This window comes from Mirounga angustirostris, unplaced genomic scaffold (assembly GCF_029215605.1).
Source record: "Mirounga angustirostris isolate CCGP_5_RB_7025 unplaced genomic scaffold, mMirAng1.0.hap1 SCAF_4, whole genome shotgun sequence".
In the NCBI taxonomy this organism is placed as follows: domain Eukaryota; kingdom Metazoa; phylum Chordata; class Mammalia; order Carnivora; family Phocidae; genus Mirounga; species Mirounga angustirostris.
Window position 1 is genome coordinate 61,205,175 of NW_026991712.1, and position 19,243 is coordinate 61,224,417.

The 19,243-nt window shown below is 36.1% G+C and overlaps 1 pseudogene; it reads left to right on the top strand.

Moving 5' to 3' along the window:
• The first annotated feature begins 2,041 nt into the window (after positions 1 to 2,041).
• On the top strand, positions 2,042 to 2,798 carry LOC123860209 (large ribosomal subunit protein uL30-like; annotated as a pseudogene).
• Positions 2,799 to 19,243: the final 16,445 nt, after the last annotated feature.

Here is a 19,243-nt window from a genome sequence, read left to right on the forward strand (position 1 = left end):
CTAAAACAATAACAAATTTAAAAGGATAGAAATCTTACAAGTATGTTCTTGAACTATAATTAACTAGATATTAAACTAGATATCAAAACAGAAATAGGGATGCCTGGGTGGCTCAGTCGGTTAAGCATCTGCCTTCAACTCAGGTTATGATCCCAGGGTCCTGGGACTGAGTCCAGCATCGGGCTCCCTGCTCAGCAGGGAGCTTGCTTCTCCCTCTGCCTGCCGTTCCCCCTGCTTGTGTTCCCTCTCTCACTGTGTCTCTCTCTGTCAAATAAATAAATAATATCTTTAATAAAAAAAAGAAATATATATGAAAAATCCCCAATTTGTAAAATGTAGACAACACACTTCTAAGTAAACCATGGGTCAAAGAGGAAGTTGGGGGAAATTAGAAAATATTTTGACTGAATGAAAATGAAAAGATATTAAAATTTGCAGCATGAAGCTAAAAGAGTTCTTAAAGGGAAATTTATAACATTAAATCTTATGTTAGGAAAAAAAAAGGTCTCAGGGCACCTGGGTGGCCCAGTCAGTTAAGCATCTGCTTTTGGCTGAGGTCATGATCCCAGGGTCCTGGGATTGAGCCCGCTCCCTGCCGAGTGGGGATCCTGCTTCTTACTCTCCCTCTCTCTCCCTCTGCCTGCCGCTCTACCTGCTTGTGCTCTCTCACACTCTCTCTCTCTGTCAAATAAATAAATAAAGTCTTAAAAAAAAAGAAAAAAAAGGTCTCAATAATGAAAGAAAGTGGAAAAGGAAGAGCAAAGTACACCCAAACCAAATAGAGACAAGGAAAAGTCAAATCTGAGAACAGAAATCAACAAAATTTTAATAAGAAATTTGATGAAACCAAAGCATGGTTCTTTGAAAAGATCAATAATATTTGTAAACCTCTAGACAGAATGATCAAGAAAAAAGAGAAGACATAAATCACCAGTAGCAGGCATAAGAGATCCTACAGACATTAAAAGGATAATAAGGAAATACAACAAACAACTCTATGCTAATGAATTCAAGAACTTAAATCAAATGGGCCAGTGCCTTGAAAGACAGAAATTAACAAAACTCACTGAAAAAGAAATAAATAACCTGAATATTCCTATATCTATTAAAAAAAAATTGAAAACATTCCCACAAAGAAAACTCCAGGCCCAGATGGTTTCACTGGAGATTTCTAGGAAAAAAATATAATTATCAACATAATTGATATATAAATATCAATTTTATGCTATCTCTTCCAGAAAATGAATTGAGAAAACACTTCCCAACTTATTTTATGAGCCAGCATCACGCTGATACCAAAATTAGAAATAATGCACTGTAAGAAACTACAGACAAATATCATTATGACCACAAATGCCTAAATCATCAACAAAATTCTAGCAAATTATATTCAGCAACATATAAAATGTAATATATTATGAGCAAACTGGGATTTATCCAAGGAATATAAGGCTGGTTCAATATTTAAAAATCAATCAATGTAATTCACTATTAAGAATTTTTTTTAATCATAGATAATCTCAACTAATGAAAAAAGGAAGCCTTTGATAGGAGTTAACATCCATTCATGATAGAAATTCTCTGCAAAGTAGGAACAGAAGAGAATTTCCTCAACCTGATAAAGGACATCTATAAAAAATCTGTAGCTAACATAATACTTACCCAAGTTTTAATCTAAGTTATCCAAGCCTTAATCATCTAGTCTGTAAACTGAGGATAAAATATTTGCCTCTTGGATTTATTATGAAAGTCAAAGTTATTAGTACAATGCATAGCACATTAAAAATGGTGAAAATAGGGCGCCTGGGTGGTTCAGTTGGTTAAGTGACTGCCTTCAGCTCAGGTCATGATCCCAGGGTCCTGGGATCGAGTCCCGCATCAGGCTACCTGCTCTGCAGGGAGCCTGCTTCTCCCTCTCCCACTCCCCCTGCTTGTGTTCCCTCTCTCGCTGTGTCTCTCTCTGTCAAATAAATAAATAAAATCTTTAAAAATAAATTTAAAAAATAAATAAATAAATAAAAATGGTGAAAATAGTGGAACCATGGAGGGTGCAGAAGAGAAGAAAAAGAAGGTTCCTATTGTGCCAGAAATCCTTAAGAAAAAGGAAAGGAATTTCGCAGGGTTGAAGATCAAGTGTCTGAGAAAGAAGTTTGCCCAAAAAATTCTTTGAAAAAAGCAAGGAGGAAGCTTATCTATGAAAAAGCTAAGCATTACCACAAAGAATATAGGCAGATGTAAGGAACTGAGATTCGAAGGGCGAGGATGGCAAGAAAAGTTGGCAACTTCTCCATACCTGCAGAACCCAAACGCATTTGTCATCAGGATCAGAGGTAGCAGTGGTGTGAGCCCAAAGGTTCGAAAGGTGTTGCAGCTTCTTCACCTTCACCAGATTCTTCAATGGCACCTTTGTTAAGCTCAAAAAGGTTTCAGTTAACATACCAAGGATTGTGGACCCATATATAGCATGGGGGGACCCAACCCTGAAGTCGGTGTATGAATTGATCTACAAGTGTGGTTAAGGCAAAATCAACAAGTGAATTGCCCTGACAGGTAACACATTGATTGCTTGATCTCTTGGTAAATATGGCATCGTCTGCATGGAAGATCAGACTGACCAGGTCTACACTGTTGGAAAATGTTTCAAAGAAGAAAACAACTTTTTATGGCCCTTCAAATTATCTTCTCCACAAAGGGGAATGAAGAAAAAGCCCACCCATTTTGTAGAAGGTAGAGATGCTGGTAACAAGGAAGACCAGGTCAATAGGCTTATGAAGGATGAACTAAAGTATCTACCATGATTATTTTTGTAATCTGGTCAGTTAGTAAATGACTACTTTCATATTGAAAAAAATGGTGAAAATAATAATTATTATATATGCAATAATAATAAAATTTATATTCATTACACATCAGTACTGCATTATTGGTTGGAATGTTGCATAGTCCAGAACTCAGAATGTCTGCAGTATTACCACACCCACACACACGTACACATACACACACACACACAGAGCACACATTGTAAAAAGCACAAGATGATTTTTAAAAAGTCAAACAAATAGGAAATTAAACTGGAAAAGGGAAATAATATCCTATGATTGATCATTCTTTATGATAATGAGCACTAGCAGTTACTTCCTAAAATCTACTCCATTGAAAAACAAAATGGAAAACATTGCAATGGATTTGAGATGAAATCTGTTGACAAAGTTGTCCCTGTAAGAGAATCCAATGCAAGACATAGTTTCAGACTCACAAAATCAAAGTTTCCTAGTGAAGGTGTTACTCATGGTTTTTCTTAAATCACAGTTCTCATTCATGAAAGTTACAACCAGTCTTCTGGAATTTGTGTCATTTATGGATTTCTTTCTTTTAGGGAGTTTATATAGTAAGGTTTTCCAGATTACTTAAAAGCAGAAATTTTTATTGATATAAACTTGGGACCATTTTTCATGCTGGAGAGATTAAACTAAGAGCCAAATCTATGTAAGAATCAAAAAAGGGGTACTTGCCCACCCACCCATTTGCTAAAATAAATCTTCTGATAAACAGAAGTAAAATTTCTGAGGTTCCTACTTCCTGCATCCAAGACTGAGTAGACTCCTCAGTAATTCTAAAAGTTCAGGTAGTATGAATGCTTCAGATACTTTATGTTTTATTTCAGAGTATGGAATTCATACCACTCTAAGAGTATTACCTTTATATTGTGTTGTAATTATTTCTGTGTTATACATTTTGGGGTATTTGTGTGCCTACTATGCTCTATTTAAGTCCTCCTGAGTTTTTCTTCCTCTACATTTATGGTTTACTGATATACTAGGAATCTAGCTTAGTTTCTACCATACCCAATAAGCATTTTATAGTTTAAATAATGAGGAGGTTTGTTTTTTTTTTAATCTTGAGTGTCTCACATTACAACAAGGGCTAGTTTAACTAAAGAGTTTTAGTCTGTGGGACTGCAGAAACTCATAGAGAAATAAATTATTGATGGGTGGTCAGCAATATAATGAAACATCATTGAATAATTCTTTATATATATTCTTTAATGAAGTATACTGATCTTGCATCCTAATGGGAAGTTAAACATAAAAGTTTCATACTGTTTGATTCTTATGATGTATAGATTCCTTTATGAGTCCACTGGCAGACGTTACTATTTTAAACACTCATAAATCATTAGATTAAGTACAACCATCCAGTTGGATGCAAAATTTAATTTCCAAATGAAAAATGATTTCTAGTGTAATTTACACAAATTCATGATGCTTTTTCTTTGAGGATATGCAATATTAAATGTTCTTTGTAAAGAGGACACAAAACACATATCCCACTCTATAAAAGTTGATTTTATATCAATATCAAGGGATTTTGATAACATAAGAATACATGTCTTCACACTAAGGCAGGCCATATGGCCAAACAGCACAGAGCAATTTTTCTGCTATAAATGGAAACATTCTCTACTTCAGGATTTCACAGTCCTGAAAATCCCTGGTTGTAAACCATGGTCTCATAAAGAGACTAATGAGCAAACGCAAATGTGTAAGATAGGGAAAAATTTATGCACTGGGGTGAGAGAGAGGCAGCTGACTGTGGAATCCTCTGCTGTGATATAAGGCAGAGAACAGATAGGGTATTTCTAGATACTACATATTGCTAAAAATAAGGTAATGGACATCTGTCTTAATGCCCTCTCCTTCTAGTAATAGAAGTCTGATATTCCTTATTCTCAGGTCATGTAGTCTGGGTGAGACTGACACTAACCAGCTCCAAGGATGGGCATGTGACCCAAGACAGATAAACCAGAGCCAATGAAACTCAATCCTTATACTTTGGTTGGAACTACTGAGAAAAAAACATTTTCTTATACTTGAATTGTTGGCAAAATAGGACATAAACCTAGAACTATCGACGCTATTTTATCACCATGAGGGAAGAGCTTGCTCAAAAAAATGGGGCCAGTACAGAGAAGCAGAGCCAAGAAAGAAAGACAACCTTACTGACATCATTTGAGTCCCTGGATCAGACCATGTGAGTGAAGGTCTTGACTTTTCAGATATGAAGTCAGTACTTTTTTTTTTTTCTTTTTTCTTAAGCCAGTTATAAAATAAAAGAAAGTTCTCTCTAAAGGATTAGTCTAAAATACACTCATGGTTTACACTTTTAAATATTTGAAGAGAGTCAATACTACAGTCACATATCTGTAGTATCACATATTAAAAGATTCTTTTGTTTACAATGGGGAGAGTCTCTAGCAAGCACCATACTTTTGTGTTAATATCTTATTGTTTATTTCTTAATTTGTGTATATTTCTCATTACAGATACTGCAGAGTATTCAAAGCTTTCCCCCATTCATAGGGATCTCTAGCAGAGAATAAATTCCTTCATAAATAAAGAAAAATGTGCATATTAACAGAAATATCAGGATAGCCTATTTATAACTTTCATAAGTTATTTATCAAAGTAAAGGTTATAAGTATTAATAAGGAACAAATTAAATGAAAAAACATGAGACTAGTTATCTTTTTATCCTCATCACCTAGCTCAGTACTGGGAACTTAATATTGGTTAAATGAATAAATGTATGGACGAATAAAGAGATGAATAAATGAATTTTTTAAATTAATGGAAAATCATCACCCAACATCTGACTCTTGTATTTTTCCCATATAACATTATTTTTGTTGATTCAGTTTCTCTACAAGTAAAGTGTAAGGTATAAATGGCAACTTGGTATCACTGTATGTTATTAGTATAAATCTGGGAAATCCACTAACAATTTTACAAATAGTCTACTCTTGTGGTTGAAGAAAATACCATGCTTTCAGGAGATTTTGCAAATGACATACTTCTCATTGCCAGCAGAGAAACAGTCTTCCCCTTCTTTCCCTTTTCTTTTCTTCTGCTCATAAGGCTTTTAGGAAAGAAAAGTGAGTGATAAAATCATATGGTCCAAGTTCCACTTGGAACATTTTAGTAAATATGAGCTTCTAATTTATTTTGATCTTTCAGAGGCTTGGCAAATATGTAATATCCATATAGTTGCCATAGAAATAGAACTTTCTCAGATGATTCTATAGTCATTATCAATCTCCACAATAAACTGATAGTGTAAACGTTACTATCAACTATTCAAAAATGAATAAACTGAGAACTAAGATAGATGATTGACCTTCACATGGCAAATTACCAGGCCTAGAGCACAAAGCACCTGGCTTCCATATTTTATGAGACCCTGCAATGGTGGCTACCATTCCAAACCACAAAGACATGAAGCAATGCAAAAGTCCCACTAATAGAACAAGCTTTCAGAGACTCCTCTTCCTTCTAGCCATTCTGGGCTGATGCCAGTCTGATTCTTTCCTGTGCTACAATATATGTGACCAGATTCTCTCAAACATTGGCATGAAGACACTTTTAAACTCAGTCACTGGATGCCTGGGTGGCTCAGTCAGTAAAGCGTCTGCCTTCAGCTCAGGTCATGATCCCAGGGTCCTGGGATTGAGCCCCGCATTGGGCTCCCTGCTCAGTGGGGAGCCTGCCTCTCCTTCTCCCTCTGCCCCTCTCCCCCTACTCATGTTCTTGCTCACTCTGCTCTCTCTCTCTCAAATAAATAAATTTTTAAAAAATAATAAATAAACTCAGTCACTAATACTAATGCCATTCCTAGTGTATTCAGATTAGGAACTTGCTGGAGAGGTTCTAGTTTCTCTATAGTACCTGACATATTTGTAGTATTTGATCAATGCAAAATATTAATAAAAGTTATCATAACTATTTGAAAGGAAAGAAGATGTAGTCTTCTAATCTTTTTCTGTAGGACCTCCATAACTTGGAAAATATACTAGTTAATTCCCATAATAACCTTGCCAAATAGATTGGCACAATTTTCCTCTTTGAAAGAATAAAGAAACCAAAGTTGCTAATGCCTGAGTAACAGAATTTAGAACTGAAAGAAACTCCAAAAAATTAGCAATCTGAGCTTCTTCGTTTATATCCTGTATCATTTTCATTCCTACTATGTGCCAAGCACTGAAATAGGCAAAAAGACAAGAAAATTGGGGCCCAGCAAGGTTACATGACTTGTCTAAGACCATTCAGCTACCTCAAAGCAAAAGTGGTACTCCAAAGTTTCCACCACTGTTTCTGGACCACACTAGCTTAAGGTGCCAAAGTAAAGTCAGAAAAGTTTTCTCTAAGATCTACTCTATCCCACCTACCATGCTGGTGCCCTTGCCAGTACCTCCAATCTGATATGCAAAACTAGTTACTCTTAAAATATAGTTTTAAAGCTTTTTTTCTCACATCATATATTAACTGCAATGGGTAAGGCAGTGTATCAAATATTCTCTTTGGAGAAAAAGAATGCAGACTCAAGATCAAGATGAACCTATTTGTCAGCCTTGGAGAACCTCCTCAATACTTGATTTCTTTGTTTTTCTCCCATCTGTACAACAGAAATAATAAAACCTACATTACAAGGGTGTTGTAAGGTTAAAAATAATGCATTTTTAAAAAGCTTTGTACTTAGGATGAGTCCCATAAATGGTAACTATCACTCTTAATATTTATTTAAATATCACACTCTAGTTTTAGCAGGGAGTTGTCCTGTTGTTGGAATGCAAATTTCTTTCCATTATTCCATTGGTCTGAGACAAAGAAATGGTCCAACCAGTCTTTAATCTTTCTAATAAATTGTGCTCCCAAGCTCAATGGAAATTCCTCTAGCTAGCTTAACTGGCTCATCCTTTTCCTGGCCAAAGCTCTACACATTATTATCCAAATATGTAACTCTCTGGTGAAAACACTACTGCACCCATAATCACTTCCATTCCCCATCCCCATATTCTGGCCTTTCCCATTCACCTCTCCAGTTTTCTTCTCAAGAAGATACAGCAGGAAGTAACCAAGCATTTTGTAGACATGCGCATAAGTGGAAAAACTATGGGTGTCAGAGACAGACGAGCTTACAATGGCAGCCCTTCCACTGCAGAATTTCAACCCAGATAGGTGAACTCGGGCAGGTGTCTTGGTCTCTTGAGTCTCAGTTTTCCTCCTTTATAAAATGGAGATGATAATATATAGTTTACAGTGCTGTCAGGATTAATGAGACTATACATGCAAAGCATCTAGCACAAAGGAAAATCTCAGGGAAATAGAAACCGTCACTATTTTGAAAAGTGCTTCATCCGTCCCTTCTAAGGTTAAACTGTTGGATCTCATAACTTGATCAGTTCAAACTATTTCATAAAGTAAATCAACAATAGGTTCTTATTTTTTGAGCACAGACAACCTCAATACTTTCCTTCACCCTATGTTTAAATGCACCCTAATCAGATTAATTTTAGAAAAAAATGAGCATTGGGTAGAGGTATATCAACACCTCACTTTCAGAAGGACAGATTAGGTTTCAATATGAAGAATGCAAAGTGATTTTTTTCTTCTATTATTCCTTTCAATTGAGACCATGAGTACTCTTCTCTATTACAGATATGACATTAATTTTATTAGCTACTGCTACTCTGCTCTACCTTTTTAAACTGATTCAAATGGGATGAATATTTTCTGGAAAAACTGTAGTAAATCACCTGGGCCTGCACTTTCTGAAAAGCAGAAAAATAAAACAAATTCGTAGTTGTAATTACTATTTTTCAGTTTTGAGACAATGAAATCATAGTCTTGTACTGGAACTACAAGCTCTAGATTTATAATACTAAAAAGTAATTATGAACATAATTAGATTTCACAAAAGCAAGCCTAATTAGGATGTAGAAGTCTTGAGTGGGACAGAATTTCAGGGTTGATCCCAGCTTCAGAAGGCATCAGACTTCCCTCTTGAAAGAAAGAAAGAAAAGAAAGAAAAGGAAAGAAAGAAAGGAAGGAAGGAAGGAAGGAAGGAAGGAAGGAAGGAAGGAAGGAAGGAAGGAAGGAAGAAAGGACTTTTTTTTTTTTTTCCAGAAGAACTTTTGATCAATACACATAAAAGATTCTTTCTGTTGCCTGCCCAAAAGACAAATTCTTCCTTGGGGAAAATTCTTCACTCTTTTAAGTAAATTCTCTCTACCAGCAAATAAACTAACAAAAGCACTACACCCCCCTTTTCCAGGTAATCAATTTCAAAACCTGGACAAATAGGAGGAGTGAGGCACATTGATACATAACAACGGTCTCATGGAAAAAGTAAACAGAGGAAAATGTCAGGTTGCCCTACTTTCTAATTAGAATTATTCACAGAAAACATTATGTTTTCTTGCCTGACTGAAGGCCACTTCAGACCAAAAGGGTTGAAGTAAGCCTTGTCGGATAGTTTTCAATGAATTTCTGTTGAAAGTTTTTTGATAAAACATGGTGCTGGGGTTAAAACTTTAGGATCTGAAAAGGTTATTCTGGAGATCATCCACCCTGGGTAATGTGGTATCTAGAGACCCGATAAGGTTAATCCAAATTATCCGGAAGATTACCCCTGAGACAGCAAATGGTTCCATAAACATCACCATTGCTATCCCAAGCAGAGAAATGATATGCTTCACTTTTGTTAGCATTTTCAAGGAGACTAAACCTGAAAATGTCAGTGAAATGAAGACTTGGGTTTATAGGCAAAGCTGTCACTGGACCTCTGAATTATGAGGCTAGACTTCCAGTAGCTGCCAAGTTATAGGTCAAGCCCTTCTAGGTCAACTTTCACCTCTTTCACAAAACCCATGATGAAATTTCAAAGGCTTTCATGGGAAGTTTTATTAACTTAGGTTAGTTTGAAAGAAAAAGGTAGGCAGGGCAAAATGTGAAATCCCATTATCTTTGTCCATTGTTTTCTGCCCTTTTTGCTGCAATGTTTGTAGGATCACACACGGATAATCAATTATTTTGGGCACACAGTGCGAAGGCAGGTTGAAAAGGCTAAAAGGATTCTTAAAACATTTAGGACATTTGGCACACAATATTCAAAAACTAAAAGACGTAACTTCTTTTTCCTTTTACATCTTTAATACTTTTAACCTCCAAGCTATTCAAAACGAAGTTGAAACAGTTTAAATTTTTTCAGAATTATCACACATGTTATAAAAGTATGGGGGTGGGGATACAAATTTACAGATCATAAGCTAAAACCTGTTATTACCTGGCACATAGTAGGTGCTCAATAAATGTTTGTTGGCAAATTCTGTTTAATTTCTGCATTAAAAACAAAGCCAAAGTGTAGTAGGAGTTAGGACTGACATGTGCAAATTGTGTTATTTCCATACCCAAGTGATTATTTATACATGCAAATAATTGTTTGGAAAATGAAGTTTAAAATATACCCAGATATATAAACATAAAAAGACATTTTTATGTGGAGAAAAAAAAAGAATCACTATATTGGTGTCATTTAGTGTTTTTGTTTACCTTTCAGTGAAGTTCCCTAATTCTAGCACTAATTTGGGAATTTGGTTCTATGAAGTCCAAAATTGTGGTTGTTCTCTATCATTCATCATAAACAAAGACCAAACCAAGCCATTTGTGTCTTTCCAGCTCCACTGCCATCACCCACAACATGCCTCTAGCATCTTTGTTTTGTTTTGTTTAAATTCAATTAGCCAACATATAGTACATCATTAGCAGTTTTTTTTTTTTTTTAAATATCCACGTCTGGCTGCATCACTTTCCCTTGTGTGTGACATGTCAATAGTCCCTTATTCACAGCCTGTCATGGAGACCACCTGGCCTCACATTCGTGAAAAGCCACAGATTGAAAGTTCAGCCCTACCTCCAAACGAGGATCTATATACAGTCACAGAGACATAGTGCCAGGATTGAGAGAAGATACTCATCATACAACTTTAAATTGATGTCTTATTACCAACTCATACCACCTGCAGTATACTTTAAACTGATCTTTTGTAAATTCTGTAATTTTCTTGTGAATAGAATGCTTATACTGAATTGCATTTTTTCTATTTTGAGACTATGAATATTATAGCCCTAATTATTAGCTTTTTTTTTTTTTTTTTTAGCATTTCTTCATTTCTTTCCATCTACCAGAATCCATGGCCTAAGCTTCTCTCAACATCTGAGGGGTCCTTTCCCAGCGAACTTGGGATAACATGGGACCTTAACATGGACCATAAGGCCCTAATTGCTCTGGGCTCCTACCTAACTCTATAGCCTCATTATTTCACTACACTCCTTCTTGCCTCTGAACTCTGGCAACTCTCATCTTCTCTGGGCTCTTCAGACAATCCATGCTCCCTCCTGCCATAAACTTTTGCATACAGATGCCCCTGTCTGCAGTAATCTCCTCCCTTAACTCCCTGACTCCTCTTCAGTGTTACTCTCTGCTCATCTTTCAGATCTCAGCTCAAGGGCCACTGCCTCCAGGAAGCCTTCTTTGGCTTCTCCTAATATACAATACACTCTCCAATACCATGTTCTTACCCCAGTTATAATTATTCTTTTATTTACATGATTCTTAAATTAATATCTATCTCCCCACCAGATGTAAGTTATAAAAGAAGAAATATCTTTTCATCAGGAGCAGGAGGGGACGGCAATGTGTATGTGCACACATACTTTCTCTTCACCCAGCACAGCTGGCTGACATTTATTAGAAGCTTAAAAGATATTTGTTTAATGAATGAATTTTTTTTTATTGTTCCATGCTGCTGCTTAAAAAAAATCTGAACAGATGTTAATTATAATCTATGTTTTAAAGAGCAATTATACCCAAAACCTAATCTATACTGGCTCAATTTATCTAAAACAAACAAACAACTTTTTAAAAAATAGGTATTATACCAAAATATTGTGATACCCATTCAAAAAAAATCTCTTTTGCTAGTTACTTCGCATCTAAAATATAAAACTCTAACCTCAGATGCACTAATCAGCTAGAAGAAAAAAGCACCAGAGATTTAAGAGACTGTGTGGGGTTTTATGCCACAAAAGCCAAAACATTTAGTTGACTCAGTTCTCCATGCCTGTTTAAGCATCTGAGTCACATGGAGGAAAGGAGAGACATCCATCACTGCTTCTCAGCCATCTAGACATCCTCCAATGAATCACATCAGTGATGTGCTTTGGTTCTACTCCCATCTCACTTGTTCATACAGATAGAGGCTAAAGAGAAAAAGTCTCTCCCACACTGCAATCAATCATACTGTATCAGTAAAATGGATAAGTAAAAAAAATATTATATAAATAATTATAATATGTATGTCATAATAATATGTATGTAATACATATGCTACAAAAATTTAACTTTCTCAATATAAAGGAAAAGAACATTGAAATAACTGGAAATAAGAAAAATTTGATTGTGGTCACAAGAAAACCTCCCATGCTAATGAAAAGGCCATTAAAGGTCAGTAGTTGAAGAGCTAACGTGTACAGGGCTTACTAAGGGCTAGGCTCCAGTCTAAGTACTTTTACATATTTGAACTTACTGAATTCTCACAACAGTCTTATGAAATAACTATTTAACAAATAGTTATTTCAAATATTTCAGACCCACTTCATAGATGAAGAAACTGATGCACAGAGTGGTTAAGTAACATGCCCAAGGTCACACAAACTAGTGAGCAGAAGAACTAGGATTGAAACCCAGGCTGTCTGGCTCCAGATTCTACCCTCTTAAAAACATTATACTGGCTCTCAATAGTTGTCAGTCTTGGACTCCACAATCTTAAATTCACATATCACTCTAAAACATCCAAAATTGTAATTTTTTCCACAGACACTAACCAATAACTTTTTGAAGCTGCATATATTCATTTTTCTCAGCATTAGAACTAATATTTAAGATCTGGAAGAAAGACATCTGAGGAAGAGAAGAAAGTTAAAATAGAGAAAGCCAGAATCAACGCTTCCAGTTTGGTATCATAATCATAATCATTACTAATATTTTTTTAACACTGTGCCAAGTGCTTTATCAAATTGTCTCACTTAAATGACACATAACACACATAGATCAATAGAACAGAAAAGGAAGGCTGGAAATAAATCCACACATATATGGTTAATTAATTTATAACAAAGAAGCCAAAAATACACAATAAAGAAAGGACAGTCTTCAATAAATGATGTTGGGAACACTGGACAGCTACATGTAAAAGAATGAAACCGAACTACTATCTTACACCATAAATAAAAACTAACTCAAAATGGATCAAAGATTTAATGTTAAACATGAAAACATAAAACTCCTAGAAGAAAATATAGGCAGTAAGCTCCTTGATATCGACCTCGACAGTGATTTTTTAGATTTGAAATCAAAAGCAAAGGCAATAAAAGCAAAAATAAAAGTCTCGGCACACTAAAGGAAACCACCAACAAAATGAAAAGGCAACCACCAAATGGGAGAAAATAAGTGCAAATCATATATCTGATATGGGGTTAATATCCAAAATATATAAAGAACTCATATAAATCAATAGCAAAAAACCAATCCAATTTAAAAATGAACAGACGATCTGAATAGTTACTTTTCCAGAGAAGACATACAGATAGCTAACAGGCACATAAAAAGGTGCTTAACATCACTCATCATCAGAGAAATGTAAATCAAAACCACAACAAGATATCACCTCACACAAATTAGAATGGCTATCATCAAAAAGATAAGAAATAACAACCGCTGGCAAGGATGTGAAGAAAAGGGAACCCTGTGTACTGTTGATGGGAATGTAAATTAGAGCAGCCACTATAGAAAACAGTATGGAGTTTCCTCAAAAAATTAAAAACAGAAATACCATATAATCCAGCATTTCCACTTCTGGGTATTTAACTTAAGAAAATGAAAACACTGGGGCACCTGGGTGGCTCAGTCGTTAAGCATCTGCCTTCGGCTCAGGTCATGATCCCAGGGTCCTGGGATCGAGCCCCACATCGGGCTCTCTGCTCAGCAGGGAGCCTGCTTCTCCCTCTCCCACTCCCCCTGCTTGTGTTCCTTCTCTCGCTGTGTCTCTCTCTGTCAAATAAATAAATAAAATCTTTAAAAAAAAAAAAAAAAGAAAATGAAAACACTAATTTGAAAAGATTTATGTACCACTATGTTCATTGCAGCATTATTTCCCATAGCCAAGATACGGAAACAACTCAAGTGTTCATTGTTAGGTGAATGGATAAAGAAGGTGTGATAGATAACACACTTTAAATAGTATTAAGTCTGTATATTTCTTTTTGAAAGATGGGATTATGCTCATTTTCTGGGAAAGTACACTTTAATATGAAACTTAAAAGAAACTAGTAAAGAATAAATAGCAAACCATGGGCATGTATCCTAACTTTACTGATTGTTAAAATCCCTGTTATCTATTTTAATCTATAATTTCTTCAGCCTCCTTTCTTCTTTCCTTCCTTTTTTCCTTCTTTAGTCCAAAATTCATTAGGCAGACTTCATTAGGACAGTAATGGTGGCCTGTAGGACAATGATATCAAAGCTCTGGAGAAAAGGCAGTCTGAGCAGCTCAGTAATGGCACCTCTTAAAGATGGTGTTGGAACCACGTGGTGAAGGAAGCCTGGTTACAGCTGGTAATGACAGCCCATGTGAAGATGGTGTTAGAACAGGGCAGCAGGCATAGTCTGACAAGATCAATAGTTGGCTATATAAAAAGGATCGAGCAAATGAATAAATATATTGGTGATAATGAGAACCAGGTTTCTCAATTACTGAGAAGAACCCCATGGTATTGGAGTTATTAATATGAACTTAAAGTCTCAGAATGTATAAATATAGATGCAAAGGGATGTGTGTACTTGTGTGTATTTCTTAGCTCTGGCCTGGGAACAACAACACCCCAATTAAAATGAACACATGAGCACCCTGATCTTGGTTTCTAAATTCCACTTTATACTGAAAGGAACTAGGACTTCTTGGGGGGAATGGCTGAATCCAGGGCTGGGCAAGGAAAGTACAAGGTGAGCCTAAAACATTTTTTGGCCCCAAGAAGTAAAGAAATGCTAAAAGGATGATGAAAATATGTCAAAAGAACACAGAAGCCAGTTTAAAGGAACAACTTAAGGTCAAGTCTGGGTCAATTTGAACTTCAAATTAATAATGACAGTAACAAATTATAAGCTATTGAATAAAATAGGAATCAATGAGTCTACACTGATATAAGTAAGTGAGTGAATAAATGGAGAGAAAAGAAAGCTCTGCTTATAATATAACAATAGCTAATAAATGTGGAAGAAATGACAGAATTAGAATCAACACCACTTAGAAACCATCATACTGATAATTCAAGCATGATAAATCAATGGATGCTAAAACTTGTCGGTGAAACTGAGGTGAGGAATATGTATTTATATAGTTTCAAAGTATTTCCACTAAAAACACTTACTTTAAAAACAAAGGAAAAAAAAAAAAAGCAGCTTCACAGCGGAGACTCCTCTGGCAATCAAGTGGTCAGAATTTACACCACCAATGAGGGGACAAATCAACATCATGTGCTGTTCAATTGGAATGGAGCATCACTTCTGTAACATTTTTGCCAAAAACTGCATAATCTGATCATAAGGAAACATTTCAAAAACTGAAATGGGGGACATTCTACAAAGTGACTGATCTGTGACCTGAAATTTGAAAAGGATATGAAACTGAAAGGAAGACTGAGGGACTGTTCCAGATTGAAAGAACCTAGGGAGACATGACAATTGGTTGCAGGGTGTGATCCCGAAGCCTTACACTGCAGAGGATATCAATGGGGCAATGGTAAAACTTCAATGGAGGCTCTAAGTGAAGAATGTGCAGGAGATTTTTGTGCTGTTCCTGCAATTTTTCTGTAAGTTTGATATAATTGCCAAGTAAATTTTTTCTTAAAATCTCAAATAGATAATAAAGTAATGTTGAATATGACACAGCTTAAGACTAAATTGTAGGGCGCCTGGGTGGCTCAGTCGGTTAAGCGACTGCCTTCGGCTCAGGTCATGATCCTGGAGTCCCGGGATCAAGTCCCGCATCGGGCTCCCTGCTTGGCAGGGAGTCTGCTTCTCCCTCTGACCCTCCTCCTTCTCGTGCTCTCTGTCTCTCATTCTCTCTCTCACAAAAAAAAAAAAAAAAAAAAGACTAAATTGTAATTTGTACATTAACCAGAAAATTCATAGAAATCTGATTAAGTACTTAAATAGGCAGAAATATGTGCTAAGAAATCACTCAGTCCTTCTTTTATACAGTTGGAAACTGAGTCCCAGAAAATAAAGAAAAATTGAATGCTATGATTTCATCAGATTCACAGAATATTAACCATAGGTAATGTTTTCTTTTAAAAATCTGAGGTTGGAGCGCCTGGGTGGCTCAGTCGGTTAAGCCGCTGCCTTCGGCTCAGGTCATGATCCCGGGGTCCTGGGATCGAGCCCCGCATCGGGCTCCCTGCTCAGCGGGAAGCCTGCTTCTCCCTCTCCCTCTGCCTGCCTCTCTTCCTACTTGTTCTCTCTCTCTCTCTGTCAAATAATAAAATCTTTTAAAATAATAATAATAATAATAAAATAAAATAATAAAATAAATAATAAAAATCTGAGGTTATTCTCTCATGCTTTAAAATTATTAAAGCAAAAACCCATATTCACAGTGCAAATAATGCCTCAAGTAATTTCCATAAAGGATAGACAGAATGATACACATTTTTCAGCTACTGACCTACCCCAAACTCTGTGAATTTAGATTCAAAAATTTTTACTCACATAAAAGGCATTTATTCTTTCATTAGAAATGACTACTCCTTTACCACTTGTTCCTCAAATTCCTAGGGACTAAAAGAGTGTATAGACCAACTTCTCTTTTTTTTTTAACGATTTATTTATTTGACAGAGAGACACGGTGAGAGAGAGAGAGAACACAAGCAGGGGTAGTGGGAGAGGGAGAAGCAGGCTTCCCGCTGAGCAGGGAGCCCGACACAGGGCTTGATCCCAGGACCCTGGGATCATGACCTGAGCCGAAGGCAGACGCTTAACAACTGAGCCACCCAGACGCCCCTAGATCAACTTCTAAATAGATTTGAGAAACAAATGAATTCCACAGATAATGTAGTAAACATTTCTCCTTAACCTTCATTCCAGTCCAAAGAATTACTGTTAATCAAGCATACTAATCTCTTATCCCCCTGCCAGCAGTTGATTCAAGGATGCATTGGCCTCTCATGGGGCTTGGGAGTACAGAAGAATCTTCTCTCCTGGATGATGCTGACCTGCTAACAGCCATATTTTGACCATAAGAAGGAGCTTAAGGATGAAGCAAAACTATAAATGACAAAGTAGAGATACAGAAGAATCTCAGTGTCCAATAACAATGTTTATCCACTGAATTAACTAACCCTGAAAATTGCTTTATTTCAGGATTTTCTATTATAGAAAATAACAAATATTTTTCTATTCAATTTAATTTGAGATAGGTTTTCTGTTGCAGCCAAAAGTATTTAAATACATATACGTCCATGATAAAAGCATAAGATCAAAGAAAATCTCCTACAAAGGGGATAAATCTTAAAACATGCATTAAAATAAAAGAAAATATCAGCCATGGACCTCAAATTACTTAAGAGTTTCCATATCTCAGCCAGTTTCTGGAAAGGTACAATACTGCATATTTGGATTTTGTAAGCAGAAGTACAGAAGTCCATAGAAGATAAAGGAGGGGCATGAAACAAGCTAAACCAGCCAACCAAATTCAAAAGCCTTTTTGTTGTGGGGAAATTTCCAAGTTTCTTATTTATATAGAATATCAACAACATATTCTGCCTCAAGGTTTGCTCACAAGTTATGGTAACTCAATGCTTAGCATCCCAAAACATGGGTTAGCCAAGCCCAGGAAATCACAGAGGTGAGTACAGCAAATAGCCCCATCAAGGTCACTGTGGAGAGCAGTTAACATAAATTGATTGTTAAAAATGAGTGTTCCTAAGACCAAACCCAGGGACCACATTCAAAGCACCCACCCCAGTAGCCCTGTTTGACCTTTAGGATGGCATACACAAAATGCTGAGTTGGAGAATTGTCAGATGGAATGGAGAGATGAGATGATAGCTGAGAGATAATGTTAAATGGGTTCCTACCCAACCAAAGCTATCAGGTTTCTCTGAAATGGCATGTGACTTCACTGGGGTATCAGTTTACTTAGGTACTTGCCATTGGTCTGGAAGGAGATTCCATGTAGGGGGATTGCCATCTGCTGGTGGCTCTCTTCTTAGGGACAGATACCCTTGAAATTTAGGGACTGTGCCTTACTTAACAACACACACGATCATTCCGCAAGTAGTAGTTTCTTTTTCATTGTTAAAATTAGACTGTCTTGTTAATTAAACAGCTATAAAATTCTCCTGAGGAAGTTGAGCAAGGTAACTCAAAAAACAAGAGAGAAAAAACAATAGATAACAAATGCATTTTTGTCTTTGCTACACTAACAGTTTTTGTCCAAGTGGTACACTAAAATCCTGCAGATGAAATTGTCTTCATGTTTAAGCAAGTATTAACAAATTTTTATAAAATGGATGGTGACTCCTATGCTTGGAAAAGTAGAAACATAGTACATTGATTTATCTGACCATATATTTAAAGACCAAGTCTTAAAATCTCCTAAGAGTCCTAATCTCCCGGGGAATATATTTTCCATGTGGCATATAAAAAGAAAAGAGAAACACTAGCTTCCAAGCATAAAGCTACAGATTCAGCCTTCAAAACAGAGGTTAAAATTCCCATTTTTTTAGCGAAATTCCTTGGAAGCATACTGCTTTATATTGTAAATACAGTTGTACAGGCAAAACTTAGTCCTTCAGGATACAGAATATGGGTTTTAGACTATGAAATTTCCTTCAATATCTGTCCAATATATCCCCAAGTCATATGAGCATAAGAAATATGGAATTAGTTCGTATTATTTCACCCACATTTTATTCTTCAGAGCAACACTCTTCTCTTTAACAACATTGCAGGACCTCTATATTAGGAAACAGCCCCTCAGAACAGACCAGTTTATGCCATTTTCTTTAATGTTCAGTAACAGTACAAAAATTAAAATAAAAGCATAAGCAGCCTTAAAGAAGAAAGAAATCCTGTCAGAGACCGCAACAGGGATAAATCTTGAGGAAATAAGCCAGTCACAAAAAGACAAATACTGCATGATCCCCCTTATATGAGATAGCTAAAGTAGTCAAATTCATAGGGACAGAAAGTAGAAAGATGCTTGGAGGAAAGGGGAATTAGTGTTCAATGGATATAGAGTTTCAGTTTTGCAAGATGAACAAGTTCTGGAGATCGGCTTCACAACAACGCA